The 27709-nt window shown below is 36.5% G+C and overlaps 1 long non-coding RNA gene across 3 annotated transcripts in view; it reads left to right on the plus strand.

Moving 5' to 3' along the window:
• LOC148217116 (uncharacterized) overlaps positions 1-27709 on the plus strand; it is a 120611-nt gene that overhangs the window by 19714 nt on the left and 73188 nt on the right. For all 3 annotated transcript variants that reach the window (XR_015796577.1, XR_015796578.1, XR_015796579.1), the window contains exon 2: positions 21632-21827. This is a non-coding gene — a long non-coding RNA (uncharacterized LOC148217116). The remainder of the gene's footprint in view (positions 1-21631; positions 21828-27709) is intronic.

A 27709-nucleotide genomic window follows, 5' to 3' on the forward strand; every position in this document is an offset into this window, starting at 1 on the left:
ATTATGCTATGTCACAACAGACAAAATGGCCTTTAGGTTGACTGGTCCCAGTTACAAGGTATAGCTCTCAATCAGAAATTAAGCATGTTATTTCAAGGTCTAAAGAATGTGCTGCTGATCAGTTTTTCAAAGCTAAGGGGGAACTTTGGACTTATGATGGGAAATGAAATAAGGGTAAACTAGGCATGAAGGAAATCTGAAGGGCAGAAACAGAACACCCCTGTTAGTGTTTTATATGGTATGCCCTCAGGTCATATCTTGGGCAATGGTCACTAATATGAATGGCTTTAAAAGGGATAAATTCATGGAGGACAGGACTAATGAGGGTTTTCAGTTTTGGAGACTCGATGACCTCTACAGGTTGGAGTCAGCATGCCTCCAAATACCAGTTGCAGAGGAACACCGATGAAAAAGGAGTATTCTTCATCTCATATATGGAAGCTCCCAGTGACTGGCCACTGTGAGAAACAAAATGGTGAACTAAGATTGGCCTTGGTCAAATTCAACAGGGCTTATTACTAAAGTAGGACTATCCCTACCTTCCCATTAGCATTGTATCTTCTCACATATTCACCATGCACATACCCACATACTACCTATGGAGTTAATATATTCAAGCTATAATCTCTCCTCCACCTTCCTCCTGTCATTCATATCTTTATAACTGCTATCAACTCTGCTATTGCTAAAATGTGGCTCTTTATATGATAGCTTAGGTCCTGAAAGTGTTAGCAGTTGTTATAAAAGACTCTATGACTGATAATGGAACCCCCTCAGCACGGTGAAAACCTGCACTGTTCCCATGAGAGTTCTATTTGTAAAGAAAAGGTGGTGGAGATTTCAAGACAATTTGAAATACTGAATTAGTTTTTCTGACTGGAATGTCTGTTCAAATCATCAGTTTGAATCAGGTGCCTCTGAATCATTTGGAAGTCTGAATCAAATAAATTCAACAGTTTGATTTGGATATCTGAATCAAAACAGATTGATTTTTTGAACTGAATGAAAATTCAAAATCTAACTGAATTGCAAATTGAATCAAATCAATGATTTCACATAATGATCCCTAAAAATAAATATTTCCATATAAATATTATAACTGAACTACCTCATATATATATTTATGGCTATGAGAGATTATTACCCTTGCTTTCTGAAGAAATCTTTGGAAAGCAGATTCATTCCTCAACCCTGTCCACTTCATTCTGTCCAAGCCCATCTCCACCATAGTTGTGATGATCTTACTGCCAACTGATGCCATTTTATTATGTAGCCTAGTCATCCATAAGTGGCCCCTGATTGTTTCAGTCCCCAAATTAACTTTAACAATACATAATAGTGCTAAGTATAAATTGATCATTTTTGCAATAAAGATGGTTTCCAATTAAGAGAAAACATCTAATGATGTGAAAACAAAGATGCTTTCCAATTTTATGCCAATAGTCTTTTGAAGGCACAATGCTTTCAAAGCTATGATGAGTGGATATATATATAAAATTATCTTTTGAAAATGGTTGTTTTTCATCTTTACCAGGACATAAAACAGTGAGGGTTTTTTAATACTAAAGTTCCTAAAAGTATATGGAAGGACAGATAGGAATGAAAGATCTTGGGGTTTGTCTTAGTTCTTCCTAGTGTTAAAAGATTTCATTTCCATGACTACCTTTGAATGCACCTAATTTCCCAGACACCTGATGATGGGGGAAAAGAGAAGGGTTGAAGCAGTGAATCTATATAAGGAATACTGGAAGCTTCTTGGTAAGGCAGATCTCTGTGGATGAAAAGTATCAAGCCTAGATGAAGTGGTTCCAGCTGTTCTTATGTCATAAGGCCACAGAACAACATAACAATTTTTAACCAGTCACTGCAAAATCTGCTTCTATGAATTATATTTCACAGAGAAGAGAGCATATAATACTTTCTCTTTTCCCAGTATCTTAAATTACTCTTTTCTACATTGTTTAAGAAATCAGATGTTCTATTCACTACTGTAACAATATCAGAAGAAACACACTCTTACTTATTTCTTACTGCAAGCAAACAGTTACTTATTTATTTAGCCGCCCATCTCACAAAACGTGACTCTGGGTGGTGCACAGTACATAAAAACAATAAAAACCATAAAACACTCAAACATAAATAAAACAGAAAACAGAAAACAGAAAACAGAAAAATCCAAGGTAGCAAGAGAACAACCATCGTTTGACATCACACAACACATTGCCAGCTCCCTGTGAGACCACCAGGGTTGATGAAGAAAAACACATTTCGAGGGCTTTCTGGAAGGCAAGCAGGGATGGGATGAAACATGCTTCATTGTTGTGGGCTGGCAGCAAATATGAATAAACTGAAACTAAAGAAAATCCATGTGATGAAAACAAAGTCTTAATTAATTAATTAATTAATTAATATTTGATTAATATCTAACTTTTCAAGAAGAATGACTCCACTTTTGAGGATCACTGGTGTTAGAACTTATAAGAAAGAATCACAGTGTTATGAAGAGAAAACTCTTCTTTAGTCCCTAGTGCAATAATAGAGAAAATAAAACTCTAAACATCTTCCATTGAAGTCAGCAGAGGATGTTTTCAAGCCTAATTGCATAATTTGGGCAATTCTTCAAAGAAGATCAGAATCTTTAAGAGAGGAAGCTTATTTGCCCCTTCACACTTCCCCCAATGGAAAATGCTGTCCCACATTAGAAGTTAACATATTAAAGTCATCTTCATTGTCTTTCCCTTTGCACTTCAGGCCAAAATCAGAATTCAGCTATGCCAGCTGCTATTCCCAAGCAGGTTACTGACCCAGGCCAATGCAGATGGCTTATTCATTTATTCATTTCATATTTAAAATAATAAAATAAAATAATGGCCTATGGCAAGACAAAAAGAATTGGAGATATTTTTAATGAAAAAAACTCAAGACTGATGAAAGTTGCAGGCAAGGGCAGATGAGAGGGAAAAAGGGATGGAACTGGAGGCAGCAGAAATGGCAAAAAATTAGCACAAGTGGATGGAGAAATGGCAAAATGGATGGAGAAACTTTAAGATGTGCAAATGCTGGTGGTATTAAGTCAGTGGATAATATGTAGTCAGTTGTAAGGAATGAATATGCGTTGAAAGAAATAAAAATGGCTGTGTATGAGAGTCTCTCCCTGTCTACTCTTTTATATAAAAGTGAGAATGGAATAAATCAGGAGAAGCATAAAAGATGAATATAGTGGGAATGGGATACTTTAAAAAAATGTGTGCGGTAAAAAAGAGCTAAAGGCTAGTAAGAGTTGAGTCTTGGGCTAAGTATGATTCCAGGAAACAAGATCTGAAGAAAAGCCAAGGGTCAAGGCACACAAAATCTGAAAAAAGTATCTGTCAGCAAATTTATTGCTGGACTGCAGTCTGGCATCTGTAAAACCTCAGAGGTATGCATGGAGATGTCCTATTTGTGAAGATGTCCTTATTTCTGAGTCATTATTTACTTACAATGAGTTCTGCTTTTGGATTCTTACATGGGCACCTCTTCTGGCCATGTGCAGATGTACTGCAACTCTGATGCCTGTGTCCTGTGTAGCTTAGCTTAGACCTTAGCTTCTTATGTTTTAAGATCTACCTCTGACAACAAGCCCTCAACATTTTAGGATCTGTCTGATTAAGTTCAGAGTTTCTACTCATGAACTCTGGGTTCAGGGTACTCCAGTTCTTCCTCCAAAGAGGAATCTTTCAGAGAAGAGTAATGGAGGTCACAGCAATGCTGAGAAGAGGAAGGAAGCTCTGGTGGTCTGTGAGTGCAAAAATAATGATTGCCACAGTCACTTCTTCCTTCCACTAAGGCCTTTTCAGCAGATGAAAAGCGTTTCTATATTTTAGTGAAGTCTGATGATCTCAAGTCCTCTTCAGCTGTCACTGAAAAATGAGCCTGATTATCTGAAAAGCATGCCCACCGCACTGTTGCTGCAAGAGTGGACTGTCATGTTGACACAAAGCCATCTGATTCTGCACTGCACATCAAATTAGGAAACACATGCAAGGCATTAAAATTTCCACTCTCTATTCTTGCACAGTGATCACTAATCATTACCTTTTGCAGTTGGGAGGTGGACAAAGATAACCCAAGAACTCTCCAGTTAATTATTTTTCTTCAGTGCTCCGTAACAACACTGATGTTTTAATAGCAGGCAACCTTTTTTGTGTAGAGAAACTGTAGAGGTTTGAAATTGGCAAGAACAAAATACCATTTATCTCTTTGGACAATAAGTAATTGTGTTGCAAGCACTGAAATGAAGTAAAAAGGGTTTGTTGGCAAGCTTAAGAATATCAGTTTTACTACTTCAGTCTCCCACGCTAAATAAATCCAAGAGCAGAAACCACAGGCTTGGCCTGGGAGTTCCTGTCTTTTTTTTCCCCCCTTGTCTGCCACAAAGATTCTAAACTTGAAATTAGATGAACTTACCAAATAATATCTCTTTGTGCTGTTATTTAAACAGGGTCCCTTTTTCAGTCGTTGGTTTAATTAGTTACACCAATAGTGATATTATGTGTATTTGACAATACATGTTAGATCATCGTCATCATCACATTGTATGATGACAATTCCTTCATTATTCCATTATTAACACTGATAGCAACAATTGATAGTTGAACTAATGTTAACCTCAATGTGATGTCAAATTCAGTGAAAAGAAGGTTAGGAGGGGGTATCTGACTATTGACCAATATGAGGTCACCATTCAACTCCCATGCTGGCTGGGAAATTCTGGGAGTTGAAGCTGACACATCTTCAAGTTGTCAAGTTTGAAAAACACTGTTCTACCAGCTTGAAAATTATTCTAAGGATATTATGCTTGTTATAAAAATAATGGAGTATAAATATTTTAAACTAAGAAAATGCAACCATCACCTATGGTTCATCATAATGCAGCATCTGACAAAGCGTTTCTCTCCCTCGCTTCTGCCATTAAAATAATAGTATAAATGTTAAAAGCTATTAACAATAAATTTGACCTGGCTGCGTGTTTTAGCCTTTCCCCATATGGCTTTTCATCAGTGGTATGCAATGAGCAAACACACACTTCGCCTTAGATAGTGGGGAGATAATTATGCGGTCTCAATTAGATCTTCTATCACTGAACTATAAGCAGCTAGTGGTGCAGAACTCTATCATCCACCTCATAACGGCAGAACCCTTTTCTTTGACTTTAATTTCCACAGGGGGATTGTACACTCATCTATTCAAAGAACTCATCTTCCTGAGAGCTGCATTGATGGAATGATCCATTTACTACTTCTGTATCTATCCCCCCAAACATATTTGGTTGCACATTGCAAAAGAAGCAACAAATTGTAATCTTGTCAAGACACTGCTGTCACCATTACTCACACGTTTCTATGTTTCTGCTTGTCCTACCTCTGAGGAACTGAAAACAGGTTTTGAGCATAAATCAAGCCTGTAAGTTAGCTTGTGCCTAAGACTTGGTCATATACCCTACCACTCAGCTCAGAACAAACATAACTGATTTGTACATAGTCAAAACATTTATTGACCCATCTGGTTCAGTAATTTTACTGGAACATCTCTAGAGGAAGCCCATATTCATCTCAAGTTCTTGCTCATGGAAAGGGAGAAGATTTCTGCAAACTGTCCATACCTTTTCACATTTACAGGAATGTTCCAAGAGATCTTCCAATCCACTCAGAGAAGATTTTTAGATTGGAGGAACTAAATCCTCCTTTCTTGCATCTGTGAGTGGGAACATTCCTTAAATGATCTCTGTTCACAACATAATTCAGTCCACTGTCCAACTACTATCTCTATCTCTAGACTAGAGGTTAAACCATAGTTTAGCATTCACTGAACAAGCTTCTTTCTAATTCATGTGTCCCTGTCTTATTTCCTCCACTGGGAGAAGATTAGATGCCCTCATTTCTGCTTTCAAATAAATATCCATAAGTGTCTCATAGAAGGAATTGGACTAGCTATGGTTAGCCTTATCTATGATTTACCAAAACAAGCCAATTGTTAATTATTATTTTTTTGGATTTTTTTCCTGGGCATAGATTACCTTAATTCCAATTTCAGGCTGACATGTCATCATGCGAAACTATCATTACAACCACACAAAAGGAGAAGAGGTAGCCTATGACCTTGGATCTGATTCATTTAATGCTAAGCTCTTTTGAGAAAACATTGTGCTCAAAGAACTCAGATAAAGCTATAGTTACTACATAACTAAACTGGGACATAACAATTATTTTCCTGTCATTCCTGGATAAAGTTTGTAACAATGCTAGCTTGAAATTTCAACATGCCCATTCTGGTTGATTCCTCTTACTGTATTTCAAAATGAAACGTATTTGGAAACAATATTTTGATCTCTTCAACCCAGCGGAAAGGAGAAGTTGTTTCTTCCTATCCTATGATAAATTTCACCTGCTGAATTCTGCATTTCAGACTTCTATTATTATTTCTTTCTGGTCAATTGGCAGTTCCAGTTTAAATGATAAGAGTGGTCCAAATTAGATTGCCAGCAAAGGTCACATCACATATTTCCTATTTCAGATTCTTGGCTTTGTTCTCCAGGGGAGTCTGCCCACCTGCCCGCCTACAGTAATTCCTCATGCTTTCCATTCCTTCCTTGCACTGTTGGCAGGCTCAAAACCAACCAACCAACCAAACAAACAAACAAAAACCCAGAAAGACGAAAAGGAGAGAACGAATCAGGAACTGCTCCTTGAGTGAAGCACTGTTTTGAAACATGCCCACTTGCCTAGATAAATTATGAAGGCCCACTAAGGTGATAGCAAACATCTCAGGACAGTGGAGGTAATGGCAGGAACACCCTTTTTCCCTCCTGAACAACCTTTCATGATCCCTAATCTCACCACCACTGCAGCCATTTTATGATTAGGCAAGTACCTAGCAGCTATTCTGTGTCACTGTAAAGTAATGAAAGCCTCTTCGTTAATTCTCTGCTTTTGGTTTTACCTCATTCAATATAATTGTTACTCTTAGTAAATAATTGTAGCTATGTGAATTAATTCTTGAACTCTGTAACCCTTTAGAAAGCATGCTGTGGTTGACTCCTGCATCATAGGCCTGTGCAAGGGATTATGGGCATCATTTTGTGGATTGTTTCTTTCCTTAGCCTTTCAGATAAAACAGTTTACCCCAATTGTTTACATATGTGAGATTCTTGCATTTAAATAGCTCATTATGCAAATGTTCAGGAAACATGTGTATGTGTGTGTGTGTGTGTGTGTATAGAGAGAGAGAGAAAAAGAAAGGAAATTTCCCATTTCAATCACTGAACTGAGATTGTAATATCTAAACATTGTTTGGTATGGTGCAGGTAATGGAATAAGTTATGAATGATTAGAAGTTGTATACAACATACAAAAATGCATGCTGATGCAGGACTTCTGGAGAAAAAACAGTGAACTGAAGATGGCTCTGCTAAAAGTGGAATGGAAAAGCTGACAAGCAGACCAGCTCTTCGTAATTCCTCTCTGGACAAGGAGAGGACTTGAGATTGCCCACAAGTGCTCCAGACAGTTCCTTCGTGTGAGGAGACTGCAAGACAATGGTCTCTGGAGGGTCTAGAACTCTGGGGGAGGAGGGAATTGCCACCTTCGCTCATATCACAGTTGGTGGATTTGCATACTTCCTTTTCTAATCACTTTCAAAAATTGTTTGTTAACTGCTTTTCAGCTATTGGGAACATTTGGAATGACAAGTTTGTATAGCACTGGGTAAGTTTCCTTCAATCTTTAGTGAAAGAAATTTTAAATAGAAGTTCACAGACTTATTTTTTTTCTGGAATAAACAGCAAAAGGGTGATTAAAACTTTGATTTTAGAAAGTTACAAATGGACTCAGGGTGCAGATAAATTTGAAATAAGATTTTGGAATTAATTAGAAGAATCCTTCCCAGGGGAAAATGGTTTTGTTTTGAACTCTTTAAAAAAACACGATAGGATGGGACATTGACGTTGGATACTAGAGGGAACTAGAAGGAACTATTTAGTTACATATTAAAGGAGAAGTACACTTAAATTTGCCTTACTACCACAGAATGGATCAAAATATTTTAACATTGGACATATTGAAGGATATTTTTGAACAATGGACTCAGAAGTTAATTTTAAGAGTGACTACCTCTATGTGTTTAAAAGATGTTGTGGAAGAGGAACAAGTTTTACCAGAGAAGACTGAGACTGATCTGAAAGTGGATTTAAAAATGACAAGCTACAAGAATGATATGGAAAAAAGATGCTACACTGGACATCCAAAAGAAACCGGCTGATGTCTTAATAATTAAAAGAGATATACAAATAACAAATCAGAAGAGTGACCTGGATAATTTTCCTATATTGGATTTACAAAAGATACTTGTTAAAGTTTTAAAGGATTTATTAGAAGAGACAAAGAAAAAAATGAAAAGAAATCAAGTTCTGGGACATTATTTGAAGGGATTAAAGATCAAGATTGTTAAAAGTAAAAGGAAGGAATATAAAGATGGCTTATCTGATCAAGGTTAAAATAGATACATTGTTATCTCTGATAACCTTAATGGACTTTTGCTGATCAGGACTGAAATGTCAAAGTTTTAAAGATTTCTTTATAGATAAGAGATGGTGTATGGGCAGAAGAGATCATTTGTTGTATTTTAAGAGAATGAGATAAGTTACTAAAATTGTTTATACTTGTTGTGATGAAGGGGGAAGTCATTTCTTTATATATTTCTTTTCTTTTTCTTTAGTGTATTCTTATTTTTTCTTTTCTATTTTTTTCTATTTTCTTTTTCTTTCCTGCACTTTCTATTTTTTCTTTTTCTTTTTTTTAGACTGTATTTTTTATTGCTGTAGTTGTAATTTTTAATAAAATAACTATTAAAAATGCATGCTGATACATTGTGAAAAAGAAAAGAAATGCAACCCTATGGCTTTTTCTAAACTCCCCCCAAATATTTTAATATTAAATTTTAATGAGAAGTTATTGATACACATTGGGATCCATAGCAAGTCAGAATGATGCAAAAATAACACTGGTGCAGTGATGTCACAATCACATCTTTACATTCCTACATCCTGATGTAAGACCCAAGAATATGAGTCACACTATCTGTGTCATGATCATATTTGTCATTTGCCACCCCCTCCTCTCTTCTTTAGATTTCCATACCATTTAAACAGGTAATGAAAAATCTATGATATATGAGAGAAAAAAAGATTGCTACCTGGTCTGGTGTTAATGAGATAGATTCTGTAATGAGTGAGGTTCCTAATCTAGCCTCTCCACTTCCACAGCTCCTTCATACATTATCTATCCAGGTCTAGATCACCATTTCTTGGTGAGCTGCACTCTTGCTGTTAAATTGAGTTAGCCTTAGCTGCTAATAGTTTCTCAAATTCTCAGGACAATGATTTTCCTAGTCTTCCTTACTGAAGTTGCCAGTGATATTTAGATGTTAAGGATTTATGTGTTCTTGGCTATGTCACCAAGTTGTCAATATTTGAAACCTATCAAGATATCAAAAATTATAGATTATTTGGCTAAAGAATTATTATGTAGCATTGCAAAGAGAAATCTACAGCTAATATGCAGCCCTAGACTGTTGACATGTATTGTTTGTCAACACTTGAATTAGTCTTTTTTTTTTTTTAAATAAAGGGGGGACTAATATGGTCAGGTTTTGGAGTTGTTCTGTTTATAACAGAATTTCTAGTCCCTTTCCTCTTTATTTCTGCTTTTTCCTTCCTTTTAAAAATATATTGTTATGCTTATTGACTTAGCAATTATATTGACCCTTGAATGCTATTGTATGCATTTGCATAATTAAATAAAAATTAAAAATCCATTCAATTCTGCTAAACAAAAAAAGGTAGAATTATTTGTTAATATTCAGTAGTAATCAGTGAGAGGCCCAGAGATTCAAATCTGAGTCCCAGGTAGAATTTGGAGGACTCTGAATTAGACTAAGGTAAATCAGATCGTTTTTCAAGGTCAGTGAATCAGGGTCCAAACCAAGACTTGTACTTAGCACTCAACCCTTAGCTTGTGAACTAGGAGAATCAGTTCTCATATTGATAAAGAGAACAGCAATTGGCAAAACAGATGCCTGTTGCTTTGCTTTCTCAAAAGAGCTGAGCTCTGTCCCTACTGTACTGAAAATGCACGAGTAAGAATGGGCAATAGTGTTGCTGCCTTAGATTGCTTATAGAGAGAGACATTTCTCAACAAAAAACAGACTACTTGCTGGAATTGTGTTGTAACCTTAATCTTTGGTTTAATACATATTACTGATCAGAGTTCTCTGAAACTATTCTTTGGATTAACTGGTTCCAGTCCAGACTGCTAGGAGGGAAAGCTGTCAGAACTTTCTATTTATCTGTTATTAAATTAATACCTTCTATGTATTTGGGTCCCTCTATAAGAGAGTAGGACATTTATATCATGTTTGGGAAGCTGAGAATTGATTTTTCTTCACCTCTAAACGTGCAAATTCCCTTAACAGCAAGATTTCTGCTAGATTAAACACTTCTGTGAAATGGCTAAATCATTTCAACCTTCAGATGAAATCCAACTAAGGGCTAATTTTGGTTCTAAATATTCTACAATCATTATAGAATATAGAGGTGACAAATATAGGGTGAACATATGGTGGCAGATATAAACAGGTAGTTAAAAAAAAAAAAACTGGCTTGAGCATCATGTATGTGCCCTTAAAGTAATAAAAGAGTTTTGTCTCAAGATTCATGTTTGCAGAAATTCCTTCCTGGCTGAATTTAGAAAGCTGCTTATGTTAATCTCCATTAAACGTATTTAGAAGGCACCTGTCCTTCAAAGTAATGTATGTTTCTGCAGCTGACATCTCCCCACAGATGTCCCATAGGAAGACTCTGATCACCCAGCTGCTATTTCCAAATTGCCTTGTTGTAATGGAATCTCCCTCCGTGCCCCATATGCAAAAGTTCTCAACGTAAGAAAATGGTTTACCAACTAGCCTAAGTTTCAGGGTTTTGAGTTCTGGGCCTATGTTTATTTATTGGAGGGAAAGGATATCTATACCCCATCTTATTCTTACAAAACTAAAACAAAGCCAACAAATAAGCAAAAGTAAAATAAGCATAACCTCTCCAATAAAGTTTTAACTGTTAAGAGCTTTTGTTTTGTCTTTTTTGCTGTTTCTTGAGTTTTTCTTTGCCAATTTAAAGCAACAGTTGAAAGTTATATGTAGGGTCCCAGCACAAATGGCAAAGATCCCAGCAAAGAAGCCAGAAGCACAATCATTTTCTAACTACTTATTAGAACATGTTCTAAAGCACACATGCACGTCCATTCCCATGTACACAATAACCGTACCAGAAAGTAGAGAGAAAGAACTCTTTTCCTCCATTGGCCGAATTAATGAAAGGAAGTTGGGAGATTCCAAAATGCTTTTTGTGGAAGGATCTTGGTTTTTCAAACCCCAAGCTTCCATCTTTTGTGCTCTGTGGGTCATGGCATCTCTGCTGGTTCTCACAACATGTTTTGACACTTTGTTCTGGCCTTCCCTTCTTGTTTTGGTGTGTCATTTTTTTTCTCAAGGAAATAAAGCCTTGTTTATTAGTGCCGGCCATTCAGTCTTGACAGATATATATAGAGAGAGATGAATCTTTTTAGTCTATTTCCATTTGTCGCTCTGAATGGTGCCAGTTGATGGTTTAGTCTGCATTCTTCAGCTCCCTTATCTTGTTCTTTCTTTTGCTCCCCATTTCTGGTCAGCTAGTAATAGAAGATGCATACAGAACACAGCAGGATTCAGAGATTAACATATGAACAATAGATTAAAAATAATTATACATGCATATATACATAGGATATAGAAAATGCAAATATTTGTTTCATAGGAAAACAAACTCCAATATACATTTGTGGAAAACATAGCTTCTGATCTGTAAGCCATACCAACTGATGCTAGTTCTCTGTACACTAGTTTGATTGCTCATCAGAAAGAAAAATCTATGCAAGTTTAGAGACAATGCCTTCCTCTGACAAATCACACACATTACATCCAATGTAGTATTTTAAGGACTAAGCCATAGTTTAGTCACTGTTCAAGCAGTTGAACCAGGGGGTTGCTTGAATATTCATTTGTAGAGCTCATTTGTAGTTGCTTTTTTTGAGTAAGTTCAGATGTTGCTTTCTGCTCAGAAACACACACACACACACACACACAAAGTTCAGTGCAAGTGTATGCATATATGCCTTTTTCTTTCCTCTGTGCTTTATACCCATAAACACACTTTAAGTATGTAGACACATATTTCCACAACTTAAAAATAGGAAATAAAGTTACAATCCTCAGAAATTATAATGGCAGGCACACAAAGACATAGTTGCTGGCATGGAATTCAATTAACAGATAGCAATCACCCTTGGGTGACAGCATGAGGTAGAAATATACAGTCATGCTAATAAGTAATATCTTAAAGCAAAGGCGTTTATCAGCTGGCAGCCAGACATAGGCTGAGAGCAGGCAAACAGTACTGCTCTAGGATATTTAATAAAATGTGTACTCTTCATTTAAGGATTTTATGTTTAATCGTTTGGTAGCATTTTAGAAAACATCTAGGCCAGCAAACACCTCAAATGGAACTGCTTAGGTCAGAAAACCTATAAAGTTAATTACTGATATGAAAATAGCCACAGGACCAGAGTGGACTTTAGGCAGTCTTTTTGAGAAAATTCTTTATTGCCATCTTTATGCCCTTTAGAGCTTCTGCAGTGCACATGCGGTAGTCATCCCAGCCTTAGGAGGCAAAATGTGGTGAATCAATTTATTAATACTAGCTAAGCAAATGACTGAACTGTTTTGTATTGTGTAAGTGTGTGTATATGTATTGATATTTTAACCCTTTTGGGGTTTGGGGGATGTCTGAAATACCTATTATTGCTCCTTTGACTCTATTTTGCATTGTATCCTGGAAGAATTTAGGGGAACAGTGGGGGAAAGAGAGTGCCCCCAACTTCAAATAAACATCCTATAAAAACCAAAGATTTCATGAAATGGTTGTAGTTTAGAAAAATAAATATGCTTTTACTCCAGTTCTATCTGTATATGGTCTAAAGAATGACTTATAAACTAAGGGGTTTACTGCCAAATTAACATGGATAGAATTGCATGTTTAGTAATGTTTTCAAATAAAAATGTTAACATTTTGTTGGATAGAGCCCAAAATATAAGTTTATCAGGATCTTCAGGATTTCCATGGAATCCTTCCTACTTTTTCTTTTATCTTATTAAAGTCAGATGTCTTGAAATCTAGAACACTAACCTTCAGTTCTTCTTGCCTTCAATATGGTGAATGCTACGATCACATGGAGACTGCAGCCATGAAATTAAAAGATGCTTGCTCCTTGGGAGGAAAGCTATGGCAAACCTAGATAGCATATTAAAAAGCAAAGACATCACCTTGCCAACAAAAATCCGCATAGTCAAAGCTATGGTTTTTCCAGTAGTAATGAATGGCTGTGAGAGCTGGACCATAAAGAAGGCTGAGCACTGAAGAATTGATGCCTTTGAACTGTGGTGCTGGAGAAGACTCTTAAGAGTCCCCTGGACTGCTAGGAGGTCAAACCAGTCAATCTTAAAGGAAATCAACCCTGATTGCTCATTGGAAGGATTGATAATGAAGCTCAAGCTCAGATACTTTGGTCACCTAATGCGAAGAGAGGACTCTTTGGAAAAGACCCTGATGCTGGGAAAGACTGAAGGCAAAAGGAGAAGAGGACGGCAGAGGATGAGATGGTTAGATAGCATCACTGAAGCAATGAGCATGAAACCGGGCAAACTCTGGGAGGCAGTGAAGGACAGGAAGGCCTGGTGTGATATGGTTCATGGGGTCATGAAGAGTTGGACATGACTTAACGACTGAACAACAACAACACAATCACATGGTCACTCTTGAACAAGGTTCTTACAACTTCCACCTTCTCCCTTTTTCTTCCCTGTTAGCGACTATTAAGTCCAGTGTAGCCAATCCTCTGATTCCTTTATCCACCTGTTGGACATGAAATTGTCTGCAAACCATGTCAAGAACCTATTGGATCTTCACCTTCCACAGAATTTGATTCTCAGTTGATATTGGGTTAGTTGAAATCCCCCATTACCATAGGGGTGTGCTTCCTGGACATTTTAGCTATCTGAAGATTTGTGAAGATTTCATCTATATCTTCTGCTTGATTAGGTGGCCTGTAGTTCACACTCACAACAGATGGTGCAGCCCATCTCTTACCAGAAACCCTTCCTGTAGATAGTGTAGATTATGGGCCAGGAATCCAAATTTTTCTTCATGACATCAACCCTTAAGCCAGCAGCTCACCTCCATAATCTTCTTTTCCTTTCTTGGACCATGACCTTCAGTTGGAGTATGGGGAAAACTACCACCTGTGTTCTAAACTCTTTTGCCTTCCTACCTAGCTCCTTGTAGTCCCTAAACTTTTTTTCCAGGCTGTTTCTGACAGTGTTGTTTGTCCCAACATGAAACAGAAGAAAGGGATACTGGTCAGTAGATTTGCTTAGTCAGGTCAGCCTCTCCAGCATGTCCTAGATCTTTGCTCCTGGGAGACATCATACTTTCCTTGTTATGTCTAATCTGCAGATTGCTGACTCTGTTCCTCTCAACGTTCAGTCATCCATCACCACCATATACCTTTCCTCTTTGGAACAGCCATTGGATTCCTCACCTCTGTGGAAGCCAAGCTTCTCTCCTTCCCATCCCTGGAATGCTGGGCAAAACTCTATTCCAGAGGTCTGTGAGTGACATTCCAAGGAGGACCTGAAATTGATTGCATAGCTTCCACAACAGTGACTTCTTTTGGTCCTCCAAGTTATTTGTGTGAGGACCAAATATTTTCATGAAAAGGCCAGAGATGTTTATAGTCTCCATAACTCTGGTTCTTTAAATGCGTGAAATTCATGATGAAACTATATGATCTAGCAAATCTGAACAGGCACTCTCCCACTAGGGACGGAAGTTCAGCTGCCAAATGCATTTTGGATGCCATTTGCTGACTGAATAGCCTTTAGATTACAATAATAGAGTCCCCTGACCTTTGTGGGGGCAGTAATGTGGTTTCAAAGGTTCTGTTCAGAAGGTTACCTTAAAGAGTAAGATTATCTTCAACCCAAATTATGTTTTCCACTGTGGGCTACTTCAGATATGTTTTTAAAAATGGGCAAGGGGAAGTAGCCAGAAAATAGCAAACAGTTGCATGTTTTTGTAACCCTGGAAGGGAAGAACCACATATACTGCTCAAGATACAATAATACTCTCTCATAATATTTGTCCAGAAATTTATTTTGGATTCCTTCTCCAGTCTTGTTACTGTTGCTTACTTCAGGGGCTCTGAAATATGCCAAGAAAGAAAGACAGGACAGAGTAGTGAACTGTCCATCCTTAAACATTTGGTTTGTTCCTAATGCCTGCTGTAGCAAAGATTTTTTTAAAGGTCTGGCTTTAAAAAAATAAATAAAAATGGTCAGACTGAACAGAGATGGACAGAAACCACACTGACTTTATAAAAAAAGCATGTATGAGGAGGCCAAGAAGGCTTTTATTTTAAGGTCTTTGGAGATAGTTTTCTGTCTTTTTTTCCATTGTTTCCTGGAATGATCACACAACATTCCAGGAAACAATGAAAACTGTGAAGACACTGTATGATTGACTGTATGTACCCTGTTCATCAGCAGTTTTTCTCACCCTGGTGCCCTCCATATACCTGGGACTACAAGTCCAGTAATTCCCAGATAATGCCATGACAGTTGAAATGATCAAGTCTGAGGACTTTTGGAAGGTGACAAATCTGGGAAAGCTACTGCACAATTAACAAGATTATTATTTTGGGGTTTTCTCTACATTTACCATTCATGCCCCCCCATTTTAATTTTAATTTTTTTTGAGCAGCCCAGTCCTGGTTTTCATAGAAAACCTAAGTCCCTGGGGAGCTGCAAATAACCAGTTCTCAAAAACACCCTGCTTCCAAGTGTCCCCAACCCCCACCCAGCCATCATTCCTTTCAAAAGAAACAAGCAAACTGAAATACAAATCAAGTGCTCTTATCTATTGTGTGGTGACTCATGCTTCCTGTTGGAACTGATTTTGGGAGTCCATTGAATTACTTGACCGTACTGTATGCAAGATCTCATTGTAATTGCTTGAAAACAGCAAGAAGAGGGAACTGGAGAGAGAGGAAGTGGCTGTATATTCTATTTTTGTTCCATTCCAATGACATAGCGGGTGTTTTCCCCTTTATTAAAGAAAAAAAGAAGAAGAAAACAAAAAGCAAAACCCACCCTCTCCTTTTTAAATAAAGCATTTCTGCTCTGGCTGTTCCACTGCCACTCATTTGCATTTAGTTACATGCATCAAGCTGCAGATGCCCTCTGTCAAGAATTGGTGGGAGTACAAAGCTTCCTTGGGAACATGTTGTAGCTTCCTAGTTCCTGTGTTTGCAGTTCTACTGGGTGGGTTTATTCCCCCTCCCCTTCCTTCTCTGCAAAGCCATGAATGAGCCTGTTGTGCGGACAGCTGGATACATCAGATTCTAAGAAGGTCAGATTACATATAGGGACTGCAACAAGGAAATTAAAATAGATGGGATGACATATTTTCAAGTTTGCTACTGTATTCTTTTCCTTGCATTGGAGAAACACTGATTTTGATTGGCTATTCTTCTCAAGGTTTAGCGTCATCAACTCATCCACAGTTCTTTTTGGGATTTCTTTCTTTCTTTAACAGAAACAGTTTAATCTACAGTTTAATTCACCAGTTCTTGATTTACGTAACTTGGAATTATTTGACCAGGGAACAATACAAGGAATTACAGTGACTGCTTTATAGATTAGCAGTCAAGTAAGAAGTAGATAAACAGTGAACTTTGCCATACCACAAGCTTTCCCATTTGCAAATTATCCCAATGCATTTTAAAGCCAACTTTGTCCTCAACATCTACAAATCAAAAATGCTTTCAGTATAGTGCTGTCCATATACTTTTGGCTTTGGAGCACACAGAGAGTGTTTTTAAGCCTTGTTTGTTGCTTGGCCAGAGGGGTGGCTGCAAGGGAGGATTGTCCTTGAAAAGCAAATGAAGTGAGAAGCCCCAAAAGCCTTCATCGCTCCATGGTGCCAGATGAGCCTTGCAAGTGAAGTGTCATTTCCCAGCAAATCCTGAAAGTGTGGCATATCTGTGGATTTACACGCCTGGAAAATTGCATTTGAGGGCTTTTTCCCAAAGTGAGCTAGGTGAAATGCAAGCTGGGGGTGGGCACATCAGGCAATCTCTCTACTGATAAACAAATGCACACAAAGAGTTGATGATCTTGTTGGGCTATGAGTTTCATCTATTTCTGAAACAAAATTGGTTTTCTGAAGGTGTCAAGAAACTCACAATTCCTCTCCAATGGTTTGTAGTCAATATAATCTGACAGAGATTTGTAGAGCAGGAAGCAAAGAAAAAAAATCATATGTGATATGACTCAATAAAAACAGACTAATTTTGGGTATAATTTTCAGCTCTTCATTGACTAAAACTAAGAGTACAGCTTGGCAAAGACCAGGAGAACTTGTTAGCTGGCAAATCTGTCTGCATCTGTGGCTTAAAGCTTTTCAATCTTTCTTTGATTTCTGACAATATTTTGTGAGACGATTAGAATGTAATTCCCCGCCCCCCCTTTTCCATTAAGAAAAGAAACTACACTTTGCACTTCACTGTTCCTTGACAGAAATGAAATAGCTTCAAAATGAATTGTATTACTTGGTAGTTTTCAGAATACAAAAGCTGACTGCATGTAAATCAGATGGGAGTGAGATGAAGATGTTGCCAAAGAAAGAGAAAAAAAAAAGAGAAAAAAAAAAGAGGGAGGGAGAAGGCAATAGAGTAATCAACACAGTGAGGAAACGGGAAAAGTCCAGAAAACAGAATTAATTTGGCTAAAATTCTATGCAAATTTACAGTGCAGTCCTATTAAATGCCTATTGAATGAAATGGTATGCTCAGATAAGCATTTATAGAATTTATCTTTACTTGCTGTTAATGTCACTGTACTTATTCTGACTAGACATGTTTAGAAGCAAGCAATTAAAACTTTTTTAAAATTATTTTTTTAAACCAATAGTAGCCCTTGCTCAGGAGAATTGTGTGCATGTAGCTCTGGGCATGAAAAAATCACTGCGTGCTGAGAGAAAAAAGATTTAGATCATACATGAAGTTGTCCTTCTGTTATATAATAGCAATTTTCTTTAGATTTAGTCTCTGCAACTTGTAACTCTCAAATGCAGTTCTGTGGAGTGAACCATTGTCCCATCAAGGACCCAGCAGCTCATAAAAGAATATCTCCATCCATCCATCCATCCATCCATCCATCCATCCATCCTCTATCTATCTATCTATCTATCTATCTATCTATCTATCTATCTATCTATCTATCTATCTATCTATCTATCTATCATCAATCATCTAAACTAATTCTGTGCAGGGCTCAGCCAAGTCCCTTTGCTACCTGAGGCAAAGGTGTTTCCTCCCATTCTATGTAGGTCACCTCTCCCTTGAGTTAAGCTTGATTCCTTGTGCATTCATACACATATTGATGCAGTTTTCTTGACAGCGGCGCAGGAATAGTTTGCCAGTGTTTTCTTCTAAGATGTATTTTCAACTTCCCAGCCTAGGCTATGGCCCTGGAATTCCCTGATGGCCTGTCAGTCCCAGATAAGTAAGCCCAGGCTTGCTTATCTTTTGAGTCCTGTCAACACTGCCCATCAGTTGCTGTTACATTCCATGCTAACAAAACTGGCAGGAACAGGAGACAGGAAAATGTATTCCATGGCATCAGAGAGTTAAAGTTGGGCCACAAGGCACACACTGTTCTCCAGTGCTTCACTGGCACTCCCTACAACATTTGCTGCCTGAAGTTAACTCATTAATACTATGTTTATATTAAAACAACTCCCAGTAGTTTACAGCATAGAAAGATATGATTAAAAACATAGAATCAACATGAATAATCAGATCATTACATCATCAGTATAATAATCAGATTACATAGTAAGTGTGCATTCACTCCCCAAATGCCATCTGGAACAGCTCTATTGTCCTGAACTGGCCCCTCACTCAACCTAATGGTAGAGCTGGCCCTATTTCTATCTTATCTCACCAACTGTAAAGGGAGTTTAGAAATGCCACTAAAACCATCCAAAAGCAAAACAAATAACAGTAAAATGCAACAAGTGTCAAATCATTTAATGAGAAATTCATCAATGAAGTAATAAAATCAACAAGGAACCTTCATAAACATGATAATTGCTAAAGTACAAGTATCCTCACAGAAATATATCAGAAATAAAGCAGTCATCCCATCCGAGAAAACTGGATGACAGAAACTAAAGGGGCAGTGAACTAAATTTCACATATTATTTTGTTGTGGCTCTTAGAATGAATTCTAAATATTTACACAAAATTTATGCCGGATTAAACCAGTTCTCCTATTAGACAAGCCCATTCATTTATGTAATGCATATTTGCTTATTAATTTTGTTAACATGTTTATATCTCATTCTTCCATTATAAAGCAATGCTCAGAGCCATTCATGTACAATTATAATAATCCACAAGATATTGCAAACATAAATTTGCTTGGGGAGGTGGGTGCTGGCACAGAAACCAGGAAATAATTGCTTATGTTTGTGTTTGTGTATACACATATATACATACACACACACACACACACACACACACCCCAAAGCTTTGCAAGGAATAGTAGGTAAAACCCAATTTATTCCAAGGCATGTTGAGGGTATTTTTCCATCACTAAATGGAATCTAAAGGTTCATTAAATGCTTAAGTATCTACTAACTTAAATGGGATGTCACAGCAGTTTTTCATAAGGCTGTGCAACTATTTTTCACTTGAGGTTTTTGAGGAAAATGCTAGCTATATTTCCATGAAGGATGCTAGTGACTCCTAGGGACTGAAAAGAGATGGTTTCTGAGGTTTCATCCTTATTTATGGTTTTACAAAACAGACACTTCTAAGTTTTTGGATATGAGAAAGATATGAAGTAACACCAAGATAACTGTGTCAGGCTTGTCAAAAAGAAAAAAGATCCTCCATAGCTTATTGTGAAAAGGAATATCTGTCTCTCTTAACCTGAGTCCAGTAGAAGTTCAAAAACTGTGACTCTTCCAATTGTAGTGATTCACAAATTTTCCTGCTATGCATGGACAGGCTTGTATTGCAACTCTAGCATTTTACAGCTAGGAGAGAGATTGAAGGCCTTGTGCAAGACCCAGACAAGAAATTAAAATAAATTAAGAATTCTGTTTAAAGAAATACTTTGTCATTGCATTTCCAGCATGCACAGCTTTCACATCTTTGCATGCAGAAACTTACATATATATTTTCTTATACATTCTTCCTAGTACATGTTTTCTGTTATCGTGCTATTTCTCCAAGCATTTCCTGCCTTTATAAGTGAAGAGTTTTTTTGTCACCAATATGCATTTACTACAAGTTAGGGTTGTGTTCCAAATACATTGCATAATTTTATTTTAACAATTAGGTTAGTAGAATATTTGCATTACAGAATACAAAATGGTAAGAATTAGGAAAGTAGACATATTTTATAAGAATTCCCATTTCATAAACTGGAAACTGGGATGAAATATCTCCTAAACCATAGATCTCAACTGCACATTTGCCTCTGAACCCTGAGTTTTTTCTTTATTTTCTGATTGTATATATTCAAACAGAGGGTGATTATCTGCCAGAGATGTTCTAGTGCAGATGTTCTACCATAATTGCAATGGTAGATCGGCCTGACACATAGTTACAGCTATGCCTGGATGGAGGGCAAGAAGGAAGAGCAAACATTAAGCAGGAGATTAATCCTCTTGCATTTCTGGAATATATATATAAACAGTCAGAAGATCATCTCATTGAGACTCTTACACTTCTTGGGTGCCACATGTCTTGAAAGCATGCTGGCTAGGGAATTCTGGGAGTTGAAGTCCACACGTCTTAAAACTGCCAAGGTTGAAAAACATTGTTCTAGTGGATCCTGCACTGAATAGATGATCTCAGTGATAAATCATCTCATAGACATCATGACCTCTATGGTCCCTTCCAACTCTAGGATCTTTTTCAGGAGCTCATACACAAACCTGAAAGCAAATCTGGCAAAACTCATACAAATCTAAAAACATTTGGATGTGTGAATAGTTGAAGAAATGACTCTATGGAGGAAATGAAATTACTACATGGCTAATTGATATTTTTGGAATTGGGGCAAGAGTTTCCCAAGGAATCTTTCAAACACCCTGTACTATAAAATCACAAGTCTTTCAAACTGTTCAACATCTGGTTAATCCCTTGAAATGAGAATTTAGCCAGGGAGCTGGAGAAGGGGATAGTCTACCTAGAGATCTGGATGCACATTTCCCTTCCAGGGCAGAAGAAGCATGTCAATAAGGCAGAAATGTCACCAGGGGACATGAAGCTAGATTTTCAGCCTTTTTAGTTTTGCATAAGGAGTAATTGGGAGGTGCTTAAAAGGTTTGCTAAAGAAGCTTAACAGAACTATTCTGGTTATTTTTTTTTTTAAGGCAAAAAAATATGCTGCTGAAATCAGTCACTTCAGAAATATGATCTTGGAAGACTCAAGGTACAACAAAAAGCATCTCAAAGACCCCAGAGAATATCCTTTTTATACAGTGACTCTGGCAGTATATTGAGAACCAAGGTAGGAAGAGTTACCTGCGTCTCCAAATCATGCATCCAAGAATTGGTAATGCAAACCAGGTCAGTATCTTGATTCATGACAAAGTTGTGGAAGATGAATGTTTGTTTTTACTTAAAATATTTTAAGGGTGATAAAACTCACTCTGGACATCTTAGAAGATAAAAAGCCATACTGCAATGTTTCTTGAGCATGAATAATGGCCAGTGACAAATAAGAAAACGAACCTTCAAGCCCCATAACTGCAATGGTAGATCAGTCTGACACATAGTTACAACTATGCCTGGATGGAGGACCAGAAGGAAGAGCAAACATTAAGCAGGAGATTAATCCTCTTGCATGTCTGGAATGTATATAAGCAGTCAGAAGATCATCATACTTCTTGAGTGCCACATGTCTTGAAAGCCATCTGGGGAGAATTTTGCCAACTGATCTGGTTGCATAAGGATTGCCCTTGATACTTTTCAACATCCAATCTATATTTTAATATTCATATGCCAGTCTCTGATACTGAATAGTCCTTGGTATTTGTTCTCAACGTCCATTGCTAGGTATAGAATTTTCCCACAGAATATAAAATAATCTCAGATTCAAAGTCCTGGGATAAACATACCAAGGTATGATACATGTTCAAATTCTTTGAAAAAGAACATATTAATACCTCACTCATAACATTGTGCATTCTGGATAATTGAATTAAATAATGGCCACATAGGCTGTATTTCCCATGAGTTCTTTGGAAATATTTTATTTTTATTATTATTAATATAATAATAATAATAATAATAATAATAATAATAATAATAATAATAATAATAATACATTATTAGGCTCACAGAACTCTGCCACCGGTAGTGATAACCTTATTCACTTCAACGGGGTAAGTACATCTGTATATATCCCCCTTTGCTCTCATTTTCTCATTCCATTAAATGGGGATTTCTTTGTATAGCCACTGGAGACTATGTATAGCCACTGGAGGTACTGGATAGCAGAGATAAGTTGATCTATCTTAAATGTCCTTTTGTTGGGGAGGGAGAGGGGGAGAGAGAAGGACAACATTCTTTATTTTTTGTATTTACTGTATGTTCTCTGAATATGTCTTATAAGTTTAATGAGCAAAGCCACTTTACAGGAATCCTAACAGTGAATCATGTTTCTTTTAAGTATATGTAAAACTATTGGCCTTGATTTGAGGATAACTCTCTTTAGTATAATCAATACTGGGGCAATCAGATAAGGACATTCTACTGTTTTATTAAAGGTTCCCTAATTTAAAACTCAATAACTCTCCCAAACCCTTAATCAGAGAAGATGCCCTGGGAAGCATTTAGGTGAGCGATGTTATAACACTTGATCTTTTTTCGTGTTAAGGTGCCATTTAACAGACTGACAAGTCTGTTTCCTACTCGTTACCATTTCTGTTAAAACACCTTATGAATGAATAAAAGACCTTTCTTTATGAATGGGGTGGCACAACATGCTAGATTAGATTAAAATGAAGTTGTCATTCAGCCTGTTGTGAGATTGATCTCTGCCATTTCCCTTAGGGAGATTGTGTGAATCCCTCTCATATTAAGCCATCGTATCAATTTTTTAAAGCATAGTATGTTATATAAACTCAGCTATTGTGTTTTATTAGACCTAATTTAGCATGTTGTGCAAAGCCTGCCTGGGTTAAATAACCCAGAGAGGCTTACTTTTAACCCCTAAAATACCTCATCCAGCAGCATAGAATCATGTCCTAGAAAGAAAGTATACTGTATAATGATTGGAAGATACCTTGGAGATGATCTAGTCCAGCTTCTTTCCTAACAAGGCTTTCCTAAACAGGTCCCTTCTAGAAACTGTACCTCTGTCACATTTTCTATTTCATGTACATACTCCATGTCCATAAAGGACATAGAAAAGGTCCAGCTCCTCCACTTTTGTCCATGGTGGCATTGATTCTGATTGGGGCACAATGGTGCTTTTTTCCCCTCCACTCCTGCAGTAAAGATAAATATAAAGAGGAATGACAATTTTCTATTTCACAAGCTGTGAGGACTACAAACATGACCATCAAGACAACGGCCTAAAATACCTTGAATTCTGGACTGCCAGCACATAGTTAAGTTCATTCACTAGGGGAAGAGATGTCTCAGTCAGCTATATTCTGCAAATACGGTATTTGTTTTGCCTTCCTTGACTACAAGATTTTTATTTAATGAAGCAGAGTATAATGTCGGCATTTGATATATTAAAAGAATTAGAGAAGTCTTGCTGAGGGATAGGCCAGAAGTTCATCAGTCTAACATTTTTGTACTACCAATATGTATCCAGGAATGAAGGGAATTTTCCTGTCAGTGTTTTATGCTGTCCTATGGTATTCAAGGACCTATTACTTCTATCTGTGGAGTTTCTAATAAGCTATCCCAGATTGTAACTCATAACTGTTAACTGTGAGAATGAAGAAGTAGCAAGAGTGTTAGATTTCTCTCAGTTGGCTAGGCAAGAAACTGCAATAGGCTTCCAAGGACCCCAAAGCTGTGATAGATTTACTGAAGCACAGTCAATGAAACCTTTAGGAAAGAATTCTGGTTACTGCTATGTATGAAATGAAAGCCTTAATTTCAGTGAAATCAAGGACTGAATTCTTGTACTTCTCACGGCTCTGGTGTAGATTGTATAAGACACCAGAAGCAAACTATGACTTTAGATGAAGGGGAAGAAAGCAAAAGCAGGAATATCAGGGCAATGATATGTGTTAGGTTCCTTTTATTGCTTTTAAAATAATAACAGAAAAAGAAACAAAAGAAACAAAACACAAAGATAATTATAATGCAAATGCATACATTCTTAAAGGAAAACAGCACATAAAAAGTGCTTTAAAAAATGAAAAAAAAATACAACAGAAAAAGGGAAAAAAAGAAAGTATAATATATCATTATGTTAACAGTCACAATTCTATATGTAGTTATCTAATGTAAATATTATTCAAGTACGTACATATTAATTTCTAATATACTTATAGAACTATCATTCTTTTGTAACCTACTGTATTTTATATAAATGAATTCCATATTTCATTATACTTGTCCATACAAAGTCTACATCTATAGGCAATCCACTCATAGGTGGTAGGTATGATCAAGTCTTCACTCCATTGAGTGAATGGGGCCATACATTTATCTTTTCAGTGTTGCTATATCAGTCTTTTGGCTATAGTAAGGGCATGGAGAATCCATTTACATTGTCCAGTTGTCAAATTCCTTGTACTAGGTATGTAATTCAAGAGAATATTATCCTCTGAAAATTTTAGCTTTTGTCACACAGTCATATTTATATAATCCACTACTTTCTCCCAAAACATAGTAAGTATAGTATATTGTAAAATCATGTGTTTTAAAGAAGCATTATCCTTATTACATCTCCAACAAAATGCTGTCTCAGATGGTTCTTTTCTATGCAAACATAATGGAGTCCAGTAAATTCTAAATACTATTTTTTGTTGTATAAGTCACAGTTTAAGGTCCATTGACACTCTTGCTGTAGTAGTTAAGACACTCTCCCATTGTCTAGGCAATATAGGAACCTGTAATTCTGTGTTCCACTCATTTCTTAACATCTGCATATCAAATTGATTTATTGATAACAAATATCTATAAAAACTAATATTAGATTTTTAGTTTTAAAGGACTTAACAAGTTGTTCTAGTATCTCAGGTGTCTCAGAAGCAAACAATGGTCCAAACAATGTTGTTATAAATGTTGTAGCTGTAAATATTGCCATTGGGTTATATCTGATGTATGATATTTATCTCTTAATAGAGTGTAAGTTAAAAATTCATCTTCATCATCTATCATTTGGTCCAAAGTTAATATCCTCACTTCCATCCAATTTTTCCATATCACCATCTTTACCCCAATTTTTAAAGTTGGGTTTCCCCATAAAGTCAGTTGGTCCAAAGTCAATATCTCCACTTCCATCCAATTTTTCCATATCACCATCTTTTCCCCAATTTTTAAAGTTGGGTTTCTCCATAAAGTCAATTTGGCATCGGAAAAAGGGTCAAATCTTTTTTTATTAGACATTACATTCCATAGCTTTCTAACTGATGAAATTGTTTCCAGAGATATTAGAGTTCTAGTGTATTTAGATCCTAATGCTGTCCATCCAACCAAAGGTGATATATAGATATAGATATAAATATAGACATAGATTCCAAAATTGCCCAAACTGGAAAATTAACATCAGTTGTTGGCTTCCAGTATTTAATACTTGACAGTAGGTAAGCATGATGATATAGCTCCAGATTTGGAAGATCGAATCCTTCCTCATTAATTGGTAATTGCGTTTTCTGTAAAAATATTCTCACAATCAAAGAACCCCACAGAAATTTTCTAAACAAAGAATTTATTTTCTGAAAATATTTTCCAGATACAGTATATAAACTGGAATTCTTCTCATAATATAAATGAATCTGGGAATAATATTCATTTTGAGAGTGTTCACCTTTCCCCAAAGGGTGAGGTTTAATGACTCCCATCTATCGGTATCTGAAGAAAGCTCTCTCTGTATTTTATTTATATTACTTGTACTAACTGAGTTATATCTTTTGATATACACAAACCTAGATATTTAATGAATTCAGTACAAATATGGAATTAATATTCCTTAAATAGATGGGTAACCAAATTTTTACCTATTGGCATCAATTCCAATTTGGACCAGTTAACAGAGTATCCTGCAGCTTTACTAAAGGCATCTATCATTTGCACCAACACTGGAATAGTAGTGTGAGGTTTAGAAATAAGCAAAATAATGTAATCTGCAAATAAAACCAATTTGTGTTGAACTGAGTTGTGTACTACTCTTTAGATTCCCTATGTTGTCTAATAACACCAGACAAGGGTTCCATGCAGATATTGAAAAGCAAGGGTGAAAGTGGACATCCTTGTGTAGTTCCTCTAAATAAAGGGAAAGTAGCAGAAAACATGTCATTAACCTTTACTTTAGAAGTTGGCAACTCATATATCTTGGTCCATTTTATGAATTCCAAAGGAAATCCAAACTTATTTAGTACAGCAGACATGTACTGTTTATATATTTTGTCAAAGGCTTTTTCAGCATCTAATGATAAAATGACAAACTGATCTTTGTTTTTATTCAAGTCTATTAAATCTACAACTAACCTAAAGTTGTCTGCTGCTTGCCTAGTTTTTACAAACCCTGTTTCATCATTCTTAATAACAAATGATATCACTTGCCATAATCTATTTGTTAACACTGTTGTTAAAATCTTTGTTTTGACATTAATCAATGAGACTGGATGATAATTAGCACACTGAGTGTGATCTTTTACCTACTTTTGGTATAACTATAATATAAGCCATGATATGTGTTAGTTTAATTAGATATACTTACTTAAACTTAGCTGCAGAAAGAATGAGACAAAAGCTTCATGTAAAAAGTGAATTTTAAGGTAAGGAGTGGAGGAGGAGATATCATGGAGTCATTTAGGCAAGAATCTCCAACTATGACATCTAGCAAGGAAAAAAAGTGAAGTGACTTGAAAGTGCAGAAGATTACCCAACAGCCTTGGATGGTGGAGCCGGAAAAGCAGCACCCATCACAATACTTTGTAATCTTTATCAAAATCAGGACTGTTAGATTCCAATGAGAAGTTATTAAAATTCAAGAGATCAAGTGTTATATTTCTGGGAATTGCCCATTCAGCATCAAAGGGACTGTTTTCTCTCATCTGGAGCTTCTAGTAAGCTATTATATGTAGCTATTAGGCTTGTTTGATGTAGTAGGTTATAACATTTAGGAGATCTAACCTAGTGAATCAAATTATTTTATCTTTTTTTTCCATCCATTGGTTAATTCCTACTTCTTTTTAACACTGTGCCCATAAGACTGCCCCATATTTATTTTCTGCATTAGTGCAGTATGCAGTAGG

This window comes from Python bivittatus, unplaced genomic scaffold, assembly GCF_059951505.1.
Source record: "Python bivittatus isolate LINGU-HERP-01145 unplaced genomic scaffold, Pbiv_v1 ctg000020_np1212, whole genome shotgun sequence".
NCBI classification, from domain to species: domain Eukaryota; kingdom Metazoa; phylum Chordata; class Lepidosauria; order Squamata; family Pythonidae; genus Python; species Python bivittatus.